General features: G+C 42.1%; 1 protein-coding gene across 4 annotated transcripts in view; it reads left to right on the top strand.

Annotated features, from left to right (window-relative positions):
• The window catches only part of ELF1 (E74 like ETS transcription factor 1), a 94,022-nt gene that overhangs the window by 27,912 nt on the left and 47,618 nt on the right, over positions 1 to 18,492 (top strand). The window contains exon 1 of one of the 4 annotated variants that reach the window (XM_032993909.2): positions 14,617 to 14,670. The exons of the other annotated variants lie outside the window; for them this stretch is intronic. The gene's annotated coding sequence lies outside the window, so the exon portion shown is untranslated. Of the gene's footprint in view, positions 1 to 14,616; positions 14,671 to 18,492 lie in introns of those variants that run through there. 4 annotated transcript variants of the gene reach the window in all.

Consider the following 18,492-nt stretch of genomic DNA (forward strand, 5'->3'; position numbering starts at 1 on the left):
TGCGAGCTCCTTCCGCATTTGCCTCACCTTCTTGCGTGGTAGTGGTTTGACTTTTTAAGTGGGCTCAGTATAAATGTCATCCCACATGAGATTGGGTTTCAGAATTGGAAGAAAGGGGTCAGCTTGGTTGATTCAAATCGTTGTCTGCTGTTGAAAGAAAAAAACATGTTAATATATATCGTTGCTGCATATACTGTTTTGTCATGCTGTATGTTCCTCTAGAGTTGTTTTTCGTGGGAGCTTTTCACATAGTTAAGAAAGCTGACAGGTTAGGAGAAAGCTAGCTTGCTTTTATGAGCTTTGCGTCGAGTCTTTTCTGCTGTTCTCCAGTTCCCTGCTATCTTGGTGTTTATTCAGTTTTATATTGCAACTAGGGAAAGAAGCAGCAAAATGTGATTGTGAAACTACGGTTACAACTTGTGATACCCAAGGCTGACCGCTGACAGAAAATTAATGTTTAACTTGCTCTTCCAACCAGACTCAATTTCAAGTTAAAAGCAAGTTGACAAGGATACTGTTAGTTTTCTCCTCTTTGTGCATGCTACATGGACTGCAGTAGGTAATTTTGGAGCTAAGAGGAATAGCTTCCCAAGGATGTGATGGCATGTTTTGTTTTTAGTGGAGGCTGTCTTTGCGACCAGAAGGTGACCCTCTTAGGAAGAGCTTTCATGAAAACTGTATCTTGAAGGCACCAGGGCTGGCACATTGTCTGCTGAAGGCAGAATTTTGCTTGACGTTTTCCTCAGAGGTGGTGGTTATGGTGTCCACTCCCATTCTCTTGATGATCCCGTTCTCTGTTTTGTACTGTTATTTTCCCCCTATCCAGAGCCTCTCTAAACTCTTTACTCTCTGTAGCTATTCAAGCTTTGTCGTGGTTCCTGTAAATTAAGCATGAGAATTAGCTATCAAGAAAATAATTATGTAGCTTACGTGCTGTGGATTGCAAAGGGCATCAAACCTGCACAAATTGCAAGAATTTACTTCTCTGACTCCCGGTGCCTCGACAAACCAGCTTGTTGAGAGCTGTGTCAGCCCAGCAAGGGGTTGGTTCCAGGTACCCTTGGTGGTGTTCTACTGAGAGGCTGCCATCCTGTTTTTTTTCAAAAAAACAACCAACTTTTGTTTATTTCAAAAAGAGAAAAGAAGGAACTGTAGAGAGGAAGTGTCTGTTTGGGGGCTTTTTTTCTTTACAAAGGTGGTTTAGGCATATGAATGAAAATGAAACTTTGTGTGTTGAGACACAGTCTCAAATTTGACTGCTAGGGATGACTTTCAGCATTTTTAAAAATATTGGCCCTTTTCTATTAAAGATAAGTGTATTTCTTTTAGTATCAGCTAAAAGCAACAGTGAAATAAGTTGCTTTTGAAGCAACTAAGTGAAATACAATTTTAATTTGTCTGATGGGGCTATAATATTTTTATAAGCCATTAATTTAGACCACTTAAAAATGGCCTATGGAGGGATTTCCTGAGAAGAAAACCAAGAAGAAAGTTACTGGTGTTAGAATATTTTCCTAAATGTGCTCTTCTGAAAGATGTATGTCTAATTATGAATGGTTGATGTAATACAACATTCTACCATTTGTTTTTATAAAAAGCTAATTGTCTTTTAATACGGTCCTTCAAATGAGCTGTATTAAATGTTATCTCAGTGGTAATGGACTAGAAATAATTCTCAACAGTAAGAAAGGTTGGAAAACTTTTGCCAAACTGTAAGACAAGGGTTTGGTCTTGTAAATGTTTGGTTTAAAAATAACGCGGATATTTACAGAAAAGGATTAATGCTTTTGAAGCCACATAGTTAGAAAGGGTACATTTTAGGTCTAGATTCTGATGTTCGTAATGTTTAAAGGCTCTCTTATGGGTGCCCTGTGTTGAGGTGGACTTAAGAAGCATTTTGTTATTTTGTACTGCCAAGCTTCATAAACAAAGGGGCTGTGATGACATTTTATTGATATACTGTGATTTAAAATGTGCACATTTGAGGATAGAGACAGTAGCAGTTATTAGTTGCAAATAGCTAGCTGGGTAAAATAGCTGCTGCCATGGGAGAAGAGAGCATGTCTGGGAAAAAAAAAAATCAACGGGAAGTTTTGTGGGTTCATTTTTACTGCCTTACTTGAGTATCTCTAGATGATGTGAAATCAGGAAAAAAGATGACTGTGTGGAGAAAGCAGCTTACTTTCTGACAGAGACTGCCTTGGAAGAACCTGTTAAGCTGTCTGTCACGAACAAGCCTGGTATCTACCAACTAGATGGGAGCATGATGTAGTGCCTTGATACTGCCTCTGGTATCTCCACGCACTGTGTGCTTACAGGGCTTACGTGCACACTGAAGGTGCTTCAGCCTCGCCCCAGCTACTCATTTTCACTTGTAAGCGAAGGATACGTGCATCACCGCCCTGGTCGTCCCGTTAAACCCACGTGGCAGTGGTTTACAGGGGTATGCCCTGAAGCACGCATGAGAGGTTTGGACCAAGCAAGTTCTACTCAGATAATGACCCGTCCTGGAGGTGCTGGGTTGTGAATCCTTAAAGAAGCTAATTTAGCATCTCCCTAGGCCCTTAGCTTGACCGTAGGTTCTCAACTCAATAGTAAGCTGCATTAGTTGAGCTCAAGTTGCAGTTTAGACCTATGTTTTTGTGAGCATATGAGCTCGCACCAGTCTAATTTAATTTAAAACATAGCCTTAGTGAAACTGTTAGAGGTGGGCATGATCATTCCTAGATGTTTCTGTGGTAGGAGCACTCATCCATCTACCTCAGTGCTGCTTGAGGGGTGCCAACCTTTTTTTTTTCACTGACAGTATAGATTATTGCCCTCTCCTCCCATCCATGGCCAAACTGTGTGAGCAACCTCTTATCTGGTTCAGCCAAGACAAGACAAGTTGGCAATTCATTTGTCCACGTCATGGGAAGTTGCTGGTCGCTGGGCTGGCTGACTGAACCGGGTTAGGGATTGATTTTGAAGTGGTGGAGCTGTGGACTCTCTAAGAGCTGGCATTGAGAAATAAGGGGGAGGACAGTTGTCCTTGAAAGAGGACTGTTTTCCATGGCCAAAGCTTCAACAAAGGGATAATTAGGACATTGAACTCTCTTCTACACATTACATCTAAACTCTCTTAAGAACTCTTTTACCAAATGAGTTGTCAGAACAATGCAGCTAGATGCTTCTGTCTGTGAGGAGGAGTATGTTAACTAATAAATTAGGTTTTGCCCAAAATTACATAGAGGCGTCAGTCTCAATAATATAAAGTGGAAGGAGAAGGTGTTTGATTATTAATTGGGGAACATGTGCAAATAAAAGCTTTTGGTGGAGGGAGAAGCTTGGGGTTTTTTGCTCTTTTTCCTTCTGGGAGAAGAAGGGGAAGGAAACACAGGGATGGGAACTGCACTGCTGCATCTTTTTGACAAAATGCTAACTTCTCGCTTTGCTTAAAAATACTCTAGTTATTCTGTCTGTTAGGTTATTGAAAAGAAATTATGACCTTTGCTCTGAGCCTGAAACAATACAGGAGGAAAGCAGGTATTTGGGAAGATTAAACCTCTTAGCTAGAAAATGTTCAGATAGAATTGAAGTTCTAAGGATGCCAAATTCTTACTGAGAGTAAAAATGTAAGAATGAGGAAGAATTTTAAAAGTTGATTATGGTCAGTTGCCAAGAGCAGTGCCGTGATAAATTATTAACTCATTGCACTGTTCTGCCTTGTAGTGCAAACAGAATAGCTGGTTATTGTGCTCTGCTTGGTAAGTCAACACTGTAAAAAATTCCTTGGTTATCTGGAAAATGTCTTCTTTGGGTGTTTATTAAAGGCGCACTTTAGGATTAAAAATCACGTTCCCCTCTGAAGCTGGTTAAAACAAATAGAAATCCATGACGGCGGTTTTTTTTTTTTTTCTTGCTGTCGGGGAGCCTGGACTGTGAGCGTCGATCGGCTCGGTTTCGCTTTTGCTCCTCTCTCTGTGTGGCACTTCGGCGGGGTGTGATCCCTCCTTAGCTCCCCACAAAACACACCGGTAGCAAGGCAGCCAGGCTACCGGTTGCAGAGACGTGAGACGAGTTGACTCATAGCTGTTCTGCAGGAAAAGCAGTTCTGTGGAGACCACTCCTCCCCTGCTAGCTGTAACCCAGTTCGAGGAAGAAATGCTGGGGGCAGGCTGAGCGGAGCATGCGGGTGCCTCGCTGGTGCCACGCAGCAGCAGCTTCAAGGAACGAGTTTTGAATTTTGTAAGGACTGAGACATCCTGATTTTTGGTTTGCTTTTATAAATATCAATGCCACAACGTTACCTTTCCGTTTTTGCTTAAAATATACAGAGCTTGAAAACTTAGATGATGTTAAGCTGTCTCAAAATCATTTATAAAAGAACACCCTCACCCTTATTCTGGCCTTATGTTTGTGTTACATTAAATTTTTGGCTAATTTAATAGTGTATAATCAATATAATAGAGATGATTATTCTTGTAAATATAACTTTTATGGTGTTATGCTTAGAGCTAGTACAATAGTAATACACCATGAAAATAAATACATATGGAAATTTGGAAATGCTTGCTGTAATAGAATCTGTAGTTCATTAGCAGGACACAGATGAACTTTCAGGGTTAAAAAGAATATCCAGTTTGAGAGTAAACCATTTCTGGATCAGTGTCAGTATCTGCCACCCCGGTTTTCTTAGGAAAACATTGAATCCTGCCAGTACATGTTGCAAGATATGACCAACGTGACTTACAAACTAAGAAGCAAATCTACAAAATGCTGTTGGCTACATAGTATTGTTGGAATCTGAGATGGAAAATACTTTTTTTTCAGTTCTAAGTCCTTTTGCCAATCCAGCAACATTTAGCAAGGTTCAGATCATGCTGCAAGGCTTTTTTGTTCAGAAGGGCCTTTGAGCAACCATTACCTTGTATCTTTTTTTAATTTGTTGTCTGTTTGGGATTACTTGAGTATTTGTCAGGGGCGGAACTTGTGCCTTAAGTGGACCTCAGAAATGCTGCAGAAGTGAGCTTCTGCTACAAGTTCTCCCAGACTTTCTGTTAGTGTCTGATGGGTCCTGGGTTAGGCCTTTCCTTCTGAGTTTCAGGGCATGAAGGGGTCAAGTGCCCAGTGACGTGGAGACACGCAGTTTTTTGAAGCACTGGACAGCTGCGGTTCTCTGGGATAACCCAGATGGTCAGAGTTCAGATGGGAGAATGTGAAAGCTGGGGACAAAGCGTGCTGTGTCGGAGGAACCTAGTTACAGAATAGGTTTCCAGTTAGAAATGAGGATTTTTTGGAGCCTGGACATTTGCAGGAAATTGCAGATCACTGGCTTTGAGATGGGTGTTCTACTAACAGCGCCAGTCACCATGTGAAGGCATTTCTCTTCTGAACTGTTCTGGGATGGGGGTGGAGAGCATGTTAGGATGGAGATCCTTGGTTCCATAAAGGGTAAAATCTGCCAAAAACTCCGTGATATCCTGTGAAGACTTTTTTACTGCTTTTAAGTTTATGCAGAAAATATTCCTAGACTATTGCAGTAGATGGTAGTGTTAAATCTGCTAGATACCTGCCAGTTGATATATTTTCCAGCTTAATTATGAGTGACGTGTCTTCTGTTGCTTTAGTTGGCAGCCTTGCAGATACAGCTCAAAATTGTTTTTCCTCAGTTTTATATGACCAGTTGGGCATTGGTGGGGGAAGGATACGAGGCCATCTTAATAATTTCTCATCCTACCTGGAAGTATAGTTTTTAGGCTGGCTAAGAAGATGTTTTCTGACAGGTGACATTATGGGGTAATCTAAGACTGAGCAGAAGACTGCTTAGAGAGGGGCTGAGTGTAGCATATTGCTTCACATATAGATACCGCAGAAATTACAGCTGTGTTGAGAGTTTCTGCTTTCCACTGAATTTTTGCTTTGACTAGCAGTTGGTTCTTTGCTTGCCTAAGCTATACGAATTCTTGTGCTCATTCTGTTGGTACTAAATACTCCCTCAGCATTTCAATTTTTTGGTAGACTAACAGGTGTCACTCTAGGTATTAGTGTTAGAAAAGCCCCATCTAACCTGTCCTGTCTAATAGCACAGGGTGGTCCCGTTAAGTAGACGTGCTGGTGCCGTGTTTGGCAGTGTGGTTTCTGCCACTGGTCGTGGTTCATTTCCGAAGATTTCTGCTTGTTTACTTCTTCGTCTATTAAGTCAAGCAACTTGGTTTCTTGGTGGTGTATGAGCCCGTTTGAGGAGGGCCAGACCAAAACCTCCAGAGCTGGCCTGTGTGTTGTCCTGGGCCACGCTGGACAAGAACGTGCCACCAGCGTTTTGTACTCTGCCTTGGTGGCCTTCTGGAGCCACATTGCAACACACTTGACCTGATTACTTTTTATCCATCTGGCTGGCTGGCTTTCTGTGCGTGGGCTTAATTTACTTAATTTTTTTTCTTTTTTTTTTTTTTTTTTTCAGAAGGTGTCACAGAGTTTCTCCCCCTCGTGGGAGGCCACGGCCTGTGCAGGAGGCCAGGCGTGCTCGGTGGCAAGCGCGTAGGGGGGGACATGGCTGTGCAGGCAGGAAACACTCGTCGCTGGGTCCTGGTATCTTCGGCTGAGCTTCCTGTCAGTTAAACCACGAGCAGGGGAGCAGATGCACCCAGAGATGACGACTCCTCTGTCTGCCCCAGGCAGCCATTGTGTAACTGTCTTCTCAAGAGCATACTCGTGCCTGGACGCTTTTGACTTTGCTATCTGTCTGAGACCCTTATTTAGATACCTGAGAGTAAAGATCAGAATTTAATTAGCTCAACTGAAAGCAGTGCTTGAACTCTTGAAGCATGAACTGTAAAAGAGTAACCATGGGAGTTATCCTAACACAGTGAGAGCTGAGGTCCAAGGTCTCTTTTTCCAACTGCTACCGGGGTAGGAGTTTTAAATGCATATGAGAAATGGACACATTGGGCATGAAGTCATGCAATTTCGTGAATATCTTTCTGGGCAGATAATTGCCACATTACTCGACCCAGTGAATTTATATTGTAAGATCCCCGTGATCTTTGGAGTGATTTTTTTTTTTTTTTTTTTTTTTTTTTTTTTTAGTTTTAAGCCACTTGTGCATCTATGTGTTTCTGAGGCAACTCTGGCTTTCAGTTAAACAGCTTGTTACAAGTCCACAGAAAAAGCACATAAAACTTTATATTCTAAAAGACGTAATGTTTTTTAAGTAAGTCTCATGATTTCTGAAGATACGCATGTTATTATGACACAATTAATTTATCGAAGCTAGAACTCTAATAATAGCTTCCCTGGCATCAGATTTTGGAGAACTGAGTACTCTGCACATCAGAAATATGTTAGAACTGAAACTGTGCAGATTCATTTCAGCCTTTTTACCTGATTTGATGCTCTTTTCTTCCTCATGTGACAGCATAACTTACAGAATATTGCTTTTTTTCCCCTTAAACTGCTTATTCACTGACTAGCCAGCATTGAGTAGAGATGTCTTTGCCACATGATAAAATGTTTCTGTACTACATGCTCTTTAAACTAGAGGCTCTCAGCCTGAGGGGCACATCCTCTGGGTGGGGAAGAATAGAAAGTTTGTAGGGGCAGTGAGACTGGATGGGTAAGGGTGTTGGGGGGGTGGTGTGTTTTTTGTTGTTTTTTTTTTTTTTTTTTTTTTTTTTCCTCCTGCGTTCTCTTGGATTGTGAAGCACCATGCATCACTCTCTGCGTGAGAAGTGGGGAGGAGATGGTTCTGCGCTCGGCAGGAGAGCTGCTGTCTCAGAGGCAGGCACTGCTTGGAGCTCTCGGCAGTGCCTTGACCCCAAGGGAGCAGCTCCTGGTCCCCCCTGGTTTGTACAGGGCCAGGAACCAGCACCACAAGGGCAAAACTCTGCATTTTGCCTCTGTGAAAGGCACCAGCTCTTGCATTTCTAACATAGCTGTGCTGGAAGGCTTTCACAGCGACGTGATGCTTTTGCTGACCTTTTTCCCTTTCAGTTTTGAGCACCGTTTTTCTCAGTGCTTTCTTGTTTGAGAGAGGAAAGGTACAAATGGGGCACAACCCTCTGTGGGGAACACAGTAAAATCTACACAAACTCTACTTGAAGTTTAGGGCATCTTGAAAAAAGACATAATATGTTTGTTTTTTTCCTCACCCACCCACAATTCTGATATTAATTTATTGTATCTGTGATCACAGCAAACCACTGAGACTTTACTGAAGTAGATTAAATGTTAGGCAACAGAAAAGAAGAAATATAAAGGAGTCTGGAAGATAAATGAAGGGATGGATTAGAAACTATGTCAAGCAACCTCTCCCTGCATTACCTTGTTTATGGTACTAGTTAACCTTCCACTTTAACCTCTGCTTTCCCTTGTTTTCTGTTGGTGTTTGTTTGGGTGTTTTTTTGTCTTTTTTTTTGTTTTTTTTTTTTTTCCTTCTGACTATCCAGGTTGAATGTTGTGCTGGGAGAAGGAAAGGGTAGGGTAGAAGTGATAGATAAAATATTTTTTTTATCTCTGGTTTCTATGATAATTTGCATTTCCATAACAGAGCTGATATCTGCTGAGGAACTTCTTGCGTGATGAGGTTGTTGTGCTGTGAGAGAGGCTGCAGTGCTTGCTTCAGCCACACTGTAAGCTTGTTTTCCCAGAGACCTAAATGAAAATGGTTAGAGGGCTGGAACACCTCTCCTGTGAAGAAAGGCTCAGAGAGTTTGGGTTGTTCAGCCTGGAGAACAGAAGGCTCTGTGAAGACCTTATTGTGGCCTTTGAATATATAGATGGGGCTTATAAGAAAGTAGAGAAAAATATTTTACCAAGGCCTGTAGTGACAGAAAAAGGGACCATGGTTTTAAACTGAAAGAGGGTAGATTTAGGTTGGACATTAGGAATATATTTTTTACAGTGAGGGTGGTGGGACACTGGCACAGGTTGCTCAGAGAAATTGTGGATGCCCCATCATTGGAAGTTTTCATGGCCAGGTTGGATGGGTTTTTGAGCAACCTGATTTAGTGGAAGGTGACCCTGCTCTTGGCAGGGCAGTTGGACTGGATGATCTTTAAAGGTCCCCTCCAACCCAAACCATTCTATGATTCTATGAACTGAGGCCTGGATCAGTTCCTGATAATTTAGGCAAGTCAGATAAGTGACCCAAGGAAGGGCCTTTCTTCTGCAGGAGATGCAGCCCACCTTTCCTCCCACTGATTATAGGGATGACTTGGAGCAACCAAAGTCCTTTCTTACAGAATTGTTTGAGGCTCCTAGATTAATCTGAATTTAGAGGACTTGATTGTCAGGAAAAATCAGACTTCTGTGAGTCAAAGAGGGAAAAGCTGTTATAGGAGAAAATTATTCTTGATGGTAGAAGCTGCGTGTCTGTTCCACCCTCCTCCTGTGTATGACACCGTCAGGGTTTCTCTCTTGGGAGGCACGGGTGGACTTGTGCAACGGCCCCATTCAGACAGCGCCTGAGAGAGAGGGCAAGCGCACGTGCGTGCGTGGGCGCGTGTTTGCTTGTGCATGTTTGCCTGCGTGAATAAGGATGTGGGATATGGTGGTGCCTTTGCTTCTGAAGCCTGAATAGCAAGAGTGGTCATCTCCTGAGCCGACAAACTGTGTGTCAAAATCTATATGAGCCTGGGTGCCGTAATATCTGTATTATTTGTCCGGCAGAGCTGAGGGGAGGTAGAAAGAGGGCTCCAGGTTTGTGAGCAAGTGGCTGCGGCAAGGTTGTGCTGTTTTCTGCTGCAGAATGAGACTAAGTTAGGCACACAACTCAGCCCAAGGTGTTTTCCCCAGGCAATTTTGTTTCCCCCCAGCCCTGCTGCCTTGCTTCCCCCCACAGCTGGGGAGTCAGGCTGGGTCAAGGAGCCCTGCGGTGGGAGCTATGGCTGGATGGGAGAGGGCTGTGCGCAGCAGCCACCTCTGATGCCTGATTTAGTTCTGCAAAAGACACGGGAACTTGAACGCTGAAATGAGGAAGAGGTGAGGCTTGAGTTTCTCTACACCTGCTTTGTGGGGGCTGTGAAACTTTCCAGAATACCCTGATTCTCTAGGTCTTTTCATGTAGCACTCATAAATCTGTGTCAAGTTCATTAGCAGCGAATTCCTGTGTCTCCCAGGGGCAGGTGTGTGCTCATACGTGGGTGACTTAGGCTTCAGTGCGAACATTTCCCCAGACATTACGAAATGAGAACTACTGGCCTGTCCAGACGCTGCCGTCCCTGGAGGGACCTTTGCAGACCCCGCTCCTTTTTCACATCACTTTTAAGAGAAATCTTTTTGCTTTTTTATATTAATCTCATTGGTCTTTAACTCATGTTTCATCACTGTTTGAAACCCCATGGTGGGAACTGTTAGTCTAGCAACAAGTCAGGAGATAATTTATATTCTCTTAATAGCCAAGTTCTCTAGTTTGAAATTCCCCAGACAAATAGTCTCCCTTCTTAATCCCACCCCATGCAAATACTTTAGAACATAAAATTTAAGCTATGCTGCTCTGTAAGAAGAATGTACAAATGGCATGGGAATATTAGTTTCTGTCTTATCCTACACAGCTGCAAGTAAATGTATTATTGTAATTACGCTAAGCATCATGAAGCAGACACATTTTCAGAATAATCTGAGTGAATACACTGTATTTTAGAATGCATTAAAATTGGCAGCTTAAAAAGTATTGCCTAACTTTTAATTATGGCTTGACTGAATATTCTTCTCCACTATAACTGTGTAAGTGGTCTCTCGCCTTGCAAAGGTTTTAAAGGTATCAATTTTAGATGCAGTATTCTCTGTTTCGTTCTTCACCTAAATGTCTGCAGAAAAAAAATCCTAAGTGATTCAGATCTGTCACTTGTTATGTCCTGGGTAGATGTTCAGTACAGCAAAAATGCCTGTGCTCTTCATGCTGTTAATGTTCTTTCTTCAATTAGTCAGCCTTCAACACCCCATTGATTTAAGCCAGTAGCAGCTTTTGGGGAAGGGTAACACTGAACAAGGAGGTGAAGGGCATTGTTTCAAAAAAAGGCTGCTTGTCGGCTCAGGAGATGACCACTCTTGCTATGAAGGCTTAAAGGGCAAAGGCACCACCATATTCCACGTCCTTGGACTTGAGAGTACTGGTGGATGAAAAGCTGGACATGAGCCAACAATGTGCGCTCACAGCCCAGAAAGCCAAGCGTGTCCTGAGCTGTGTCAAAAGCAGCATGGCCAGCAGGCCAAGGAAGGCGATTCTCTCCCTCTGCTCCATTGTCATGAGATCCCACCTGGAGTGCTGCGTCTAGCTCCGGGGGCCTCAGCACAGGAAAGATGGACTTGTTCAAGTGAGTCCAGACGAGGGCCACAAAAATGGTCAGAGAGATGGAGCGCCTCTCCTATGAGGAAAGCCCAAGAGAGTTGGGGTTGTTCAGCCTGGAGAAAAGAAGGGTCTGGAGAGACCTTATAGTGGCCTTTCAGTACTTAAACGGGGCTTATAAGAAAGACAGGGACAAACTTTTGAGCAGAGCTTGTTGCAGTAGGACCAGGGGTAATGGTCTTAAACTAAAAGAGGGTAGATTTAGAGTAGCTATAAAAAATAATTTTTTTATGATGAAGATGATGAAACACTGGAACAGGTTCCCCAGAGAGGTGGTAGATGCCCCATCCCTGAAACATTCAAGGTCAGGTTGGACGGGGATCTGAGCAGTGTGATCTAGGTGAAGATGTCCCTGCTCATTGAAAGGGGCTGGATTGGATGACATTTAAAGGTCCCTTCCAACCCAAACTGTTCTATGATTCTATGGTTGTCTTGGAAAACTCGCAATGGCTTTTTACCAGAGCCTGTTGTGACAGGACAAGGGGCAACAGTTTTAAACGGAAAGAGAGCAGAATTAGATTGGACATAAGGAAGCCGGTTTTTGCAACACTGGAATAGGTTGCCCAGAGAGGTGGTAGATGCCTCATCATTTGAAGTGTTCAAGGCCAGGTTGGATGGGGCTTTGCTGATCTAGTCGAAGATGTTCCGGCCCATGGCCGGGGGGTTGGACTAGGTGTCCTGTAAAGGTCCCTTCTAACCCCAGCCATTTGTGATTCTCTGAAAACAGCACAACTGTTCAGTGAATGTCTGACTGGGCAAACACCTGGAAACTGGGTGTAGATTATTACCTTTTGAAAAGCTGGCTGAAATAAGACAAGTGTATCCAAGAGGGAAATAAGAGAAACGTAGAATTGTTTGCCTCTCAAAACAATATTCTTAAAGTATATCAAGTGAGTTAATGCTGAAGGTGCTAATAGGGGAAAGAAGGAAAGATGATGACAAAGATTGGGGGTGAAAAAACCCAAACCTATGGTCTCTCTGCAGGGATGAAGTTGTCTCAGGGAGGTTTAGAGATGAGACAGTTCTGTTCCTTTTTGCAGGTACAATGGAGGTATATTCAGTGTGCCTACATTAGACGAGATTATTGGGATAACCTGCACATAGAGCTCTTTGTGCTGTGTGCTCCACGCCCACAAGTAGTTGACTGTCTAGTAACAGGGTGGTTTGTGTACCAAGCAAGTTACAGCAAGAGCCTAGGGCTTGATGTTGTGGGGTTTGGGTTTGGTTGTTTTTTTTTTTTTTGTTTGCTTGTTTTTGTTTTTTTTTTTCTTTGTTTTGTTTTTTGAAGTCCTTCTGGCTATGTAATACTCACCTTTTCTAAACAAGGCCATGTCCCTCCTTCCTTGTCTCTGCGTGTGTGTGTTGGTGATTTCTTAAAGTTGTTTCCAATCTCAAGTTCGGTTTTAAACTAATGTTTTGAGAGTATTACGTGTGTTCAGAGCAAATTGGTTGGTGGGTGACTTTGCTACCTTTCCTGCATGCTGCAGGAGAGCTTAGTAATTGTGCTTACTTGAGCATATCTGGACCATTTTGTTGCTTCTTGCCTTCCCTGTGCTGAGCTGTGACCAGGAACGCTGGTAGGAATTACCCATGCAGAAAGCATGTAACAGCTCAGAGATGTGACTCATTGTGCTGAGGAAAAATGTACAGTTACTGCCTTTTACCTCAAATTAGCTTTTCTGCCTATGAGTTTAAAAGTTTAGCTCCCTCATTCTGTAACTTTCAGTAAATTTAAGTATTATTTTTGTTAAGCCTGTAGATGACATGAGTTGCATCTACAGTGATCTATAAAATATGTTACACTAGAAATCAGGTGGAAGAGCACCTCAGAATGGAGTAAAACCTCATGCCTTGATTTGGGAGACTGTCTTGAAAGTGTGGAGTTTGTTCTGGTGTCCCATTTAAGAGAACAAGTCTATCATGGCCTACATGAATTATCCTTACATGAACACTGTCTGAGCTACAGTAATGAACCTGATTAAGCCAAAAATAAAGTTGAATGCACTCATGCTAAAAAAAGCTGGACAGTTACATTAGAAAAAAACAAACAGTGAAAAAAAACATCAGACTTTATAGTCCTGGAGGTTAGTGAGAGCGTGTTCATGAAGTCTGACTGACATCTCTGATGACCTTGTCTGCAACTGGTTCTTACTAATCTACCCAACTGTAGGTACGGTTTGGTACTTTGCACCTTGTCTTACATTAGCTTTCATTCCTGTTTCTACAAGCTTTTTTGAATCAAGTATTTCTGCTTATGACATATTAGGATGTGTTGTCACTCACTCTTGGATTGGGCTTTTTTGTTGCTTTTGGGGTTTTTTTTTTTGAACCTGTATGAAAGCTTAGTGCAAACATCAGCTTTGTGATTTTGACGAAGTAGGACATTTGTCTTAATTTTTCTGAGAGATTTGCTGACAGAGATGTGTCTCTCCTGTCCCAACCTCATAAATAACTCCCAGGCTGTGTTAGTAATAGTATTGGACTCTCCAAGCCCTTGAAAACCAAAAAATTCACAGTACTACTTGTCTTAGTTCACTCATCAACTTAGTTTAGAAAGAACTTATAAGAAGAAAAAATATCAATGGTCATGGCTGAACGGGTGACAAAATGGACCCTTGGGGTTATATAAGGAATGTGTGTTTTGGGGCACTGTATGGGTGCTGTGCTGTGTCTGATTTCAGACTGAAGAAAACAGGTCACCTCTTGCCTGGTGCAAAAAACCTCACTGATGAATTCCTGTGGTATAACCATTAGAAATGCATGACTGAGTACTTCATTTCTTATATTTGTAGGTAAAATTAAATGAGAGTCTTTGTGACAAATAGATTAAAAAGCTTCAGGAACAGTTTGCAAAAATGTGTTTTAACTGATAAGCTTTATAAATAAGAAAGACTGAAAATCTGATGTTTCTATCTGTATTTTGCCCACATCATTGTTAACCACAATGTGAACTTAAATATAAGTACTCTTCTAAAGCTGGAGCTAGAATCTCTCAAAGACCTAAATGCTTGTTTGACACTGTGTTAAGAAAGCAGCTTATAGATAACTGTTAGTTGCAGTGGATTGTGATACGGATTGTACAGTTTCTCGACACAAGCCCTCTCAGCCAGTTATTTTTTGCTTTGCTTTGTTTTATTTGGGTCCGTGATTCTTGTCTGAAGGGTTAAAAAGTTGCTTAAGTAAAGGTTTAGGTTAAAGCAGCATGCAACTAAAACTCTTCCTGTGTGTTCCATCTGTGCTCTCTTAGTTAGCTTGTACCAGTGTAACGATGTGTTACCTTGTATTCTCAGCTTTAGCAAAATGGACCACTTGTCCCAGGGAGGAGGCTGCCTGAACAACCCTGGGTGAGTTGTTAGAGTATACATATTTATTTGTCAAAACTCTGTTTAATTCCAAGGTGTATGATGTGTGTGTAGGAAAGCTAAGGTACCCGTTATACAAGAACACATAAAATACCTTGTGTAGTCCTCCGAAGTGTCACCAGCACAGCTGATATTCACAGGGACGGCCACACATCTGGTGCATAAAGAGAGAAATTGCTGCTACTTATTTTTTTCAGCACTGTACGGTTTAACTCACCGCTGTCTGGACGGCAGACCCTAGACTGGGGGAATAGGGTTAGCAGCACACCCTCCAGAAAGGGAAAGTGGGCTAAAAGCCATCAGGGAGAAGGTGGAAGGGCCAAGCCCAGGGCAGCATCCCGTCCTGGCCGGGCAGAGGGAAGCCGGCGGCGTTGGGAGAGCCACGGGCTGGAAACGCCATCTGCTCGCGCCGCGCCGGCCACGTGCAGAAAACCCACCGGGCTGCCTCCCGCTCTAGCAGCAGGGTCTGAAGGGAGGCAAGGAATTAGTGTGGTTACACCATCTTGGACCAGGGGACCACCCGTTCGGGGTTTCTAGGACCTGCTAAAACAAGCAGCAGGTGCTTCTGCTCCATGGTTCTCGTTGGAGGTAGGAGAAGTCTCTCTGTCGCTGGGTCTCTGGGTTTGTTCTTGCGGGCATCTTGGAGCCGCTGTTCTCGGCGTAGACTGATTGCGTCCCCAGTTTGTAAAAGGAAATCTCATGCTGTCCTGTAGCTGTCAGGTAAGAAGGGAAAACGACTCCTCTGCTGCAAACGTTTTTTTTTACGTGATGCATTCTGGAATAAAAGTTTTTCCTGTTGGTAGCAAGGGTTAAACGTTGAGGGCAACAGGTATAGGCAGACTTAGGTATGCGATATGTTCCACTGTTTTGCAAGGTGCTATAAATGTTGGCTCCGTGTAATCTGATACCAGGGTAGGACAGGGCTAAGTTAATGAAGGAAAGTAGACAGCAATGTAAAAGAACTGGAAATTCAAGTCTAGCTGACTAATACCAGCCTGCTCCAGAGGCTTTTGACTGTTCATATTGCTGACAGCTGACTACAAATGAGAGGCAAACAACAGAAACGTTGCCTAATCTGCTCTATATTCATACAGATTCCTTAAAGAGACTGCAAAGGTAAGACCCTTCATGTTTCTCAACCTGGAAAGTTGCTGAATGCAGCCTTGAACATACACATCATGGACAGGAGTAAAGTACCAAACTGAGACTTGAAGTCTGTGTCTGTGTGTGCTTGGGGAAAGGGAGGCTTCAACAAGTTCTGTGTGGATCATTTTGTGCCCCTTTCTACTTGGTGCACATCAATTAAATCAAAATCAGATTTCTGAAACTGCTCAAATAATCAAACATAAAAACGAAAAATCACAGAGTATTTCTACAACAGAGAGTAATTTTGAACTTACTTAAAAGTTTTGTTTGCTGGGCTTGACGGTCCAGTTGGAAAAGCTTAAAAATAAATTAATTGCAAAAGGAAAGCCACAGAATGCTAAAAATCTGTGTTGCAGAAGTTGTAACAGGGGTTTTTACTGAGCTTGATTCTGTAGCATCTCCTGCAGAATACTGAAAAAGTCCTGTGGGAGTTTAATGCTCTGATCTAGAATTACCAGCTCTTGGCTGGAAAAGGTTGCCTGGAATAAGAAACTTTTGACTTGAACCTGATCCCCACTGGCCTTTTTTTTTTTTTTTTTTTTTCCCAATTTCCCCCTTTAATGTGTATATTTTTGTGCATTTATGTTCCAGTTTAAAAAAAAAAAAAAAAAAAAGTCTGTCTTTGGCCAGCAGAATTTTCTTTGGTAAACTTAACTTTTACCTGCAGGTGATTACAAAATAATGACTACGTTACTAATTTGTGGGCAAAGTAATTTTTAGGGCATGGTTGACAGTTTTATATGAGTATTGGGTATAGACTGGCAACTGGTAATTTGTGAAGTTTGGCAGCTAGCCAAAGCAATTACATTTAGTTTCCCCTGATCTTCCTCCCACTGCCACTGCTTCATTCTCTTGTGTGTATGTGTTAATCAAAAGAGCAAAACCACTCGGGGTCAAGCAGTTCTTCCACCCTCTTTTACAATTTCCTCATATCCTGTTTTAGCTGTCTTGGAGTTCAGCCCTTCAGCTGTCTCTGTACTGAGACCCTTTCCCTTTGAAATTGGTGAGATTTGATTTATCTGCAGCTCTCTTGTTATACTTGCTTATAGGATCGTGGTCTTAATGCTCCTTAAAAGGTGCTGTTAAATGCCAGAAACCGCTTGAGGATGCCTTTAAAAACATTTACTCTGTGTCACTGGAATAATTCATTTGGTTTACAGAAATTTCTGAACCGGATTTGGTATTTTATCAATTTACAGTTTTCTTTTTATCTTTTTTAACCAGCTTTTTGAGATTTTGTACAATATAAAAAATAGTAAGATATCTTTGATTCTAATGTTATTTATTAATGCTGGTAATTTGGTTATCTTATGACAACACATAAAACCAATCATGTCTCAGCAAATTTACAATCGGATAAAGTAGCATATACTTCATCTTGTAGGGGAGGAAGTAATGAGAGATCTTTTGTTTTCCTTTCTCACCATAATTAGTATCACTTACCACTTGATGAGCTAGGCTATGCAGACACTTACAGTGTCATATCAAATTTGTAGTCCATCTATTCTGTTTTTGGAGTGTTTAATATATTATTATTTTTCTGGTGGAGAATACGTGGGTCCAGAAGTGAGCAGTTACAAAGAAAAAAATTACAGCAAAATTCTACCTGTAGAGATGTGTGGTTGTAATCTGCATTACTGGAGGTTTGTCTTGTGTTATGACAGGTCTTTTCCATTCTGTTTAAGAAGAAATCCTTATGTAATGAGGCTGATTTGGTCTAATTACATTGAGCTGTTTTTAAAACATTTTATAATTTTCCTAAGCTTTTGACTTCTGTCATGTCTGTAGCAAGGAGCTTGAGCAAGTACATCTAGGTTGATGCATTTTTAATTGCTTTCCTTTAATCCTTTCAAAACTAGTTGCTTCTTGACTTAAATTGAATGTCTCCTTGTTCTCATTTTATCAACTGGGAAGTATAAACATCTGATTTTTTCCTTCTCTTTACCAGTAGTGATGAATTAACTGCAAAGGCAGAATCAAAGGACAGACCAAGTTAGTGATTCCCAAGAGTTTTGGACCAGCAAACCACGCTCCCCAGCCTCTGCATTTACTGGAGGTTAGCGTGCGCGTGCAGACAGTAGCATTATCCAGTAGCAAGAAGAGAAGCAGGTCTTTGCTGTGAATGTTACTGTTTTAAACTGGTCCTTGGATCTATATTATATTGCTAAACAAAGCCACACTTTCGGAAATGTTCATCATAACAAAACCTGATGGTCGTTAGGATAAGAGGCTTTTAGATAGCCCATCACGGAGAAGTTCTTAGAAAGACTGGCAGTCGCGCTGTCGGTCGCCAGGAAGCTCAGTGTGATGGTGTATTTGTGGCCAGTGTTTTTCAGGTGGTGGAGGCCTGACTTGCACGTACTCTTCTCCCCTTTTTGACAGTAACTGTGCACAGATGTTATCTTTGTAAGACCAAGACGTTAGTGCTGCTGTGTTCCCCAGGCTGGTAGACTGACTGCTGAGTTCTCAAAGGCTTGGCAGACTGTCTGAGCTGCCTGTGCATTGCCTGGGGGACACTGTCCTTTTTAGAGGGGGTTCAGTTAATCTCATTTATTTGGCCTTCAGTGGATAAGGGGATAATCAAGCTAAATATTCTCCCAGCAGTACTGAGGTGGTGATGAGCAGCAATGGGTGGAGGTGGCTGAACTGGAAGCAGAG

The sequence above is a fragment of the Tyto alba genome, unplaced genomic scaffold, assembly GCF_018691265.1.
Source record: "Tyto alba isolate M040663 unplaced genomic scaffold, T.alba_DEE_v4.0 Super-Scaffold_45, whole genome shotgun sequence".
NCBI classification, from domain to species: domain Eukaryota; kingdom Metazoa; phylum Chordata; class Aves; order Strigiformes; family Tytonidae; genus Tyto; species Tyto alba.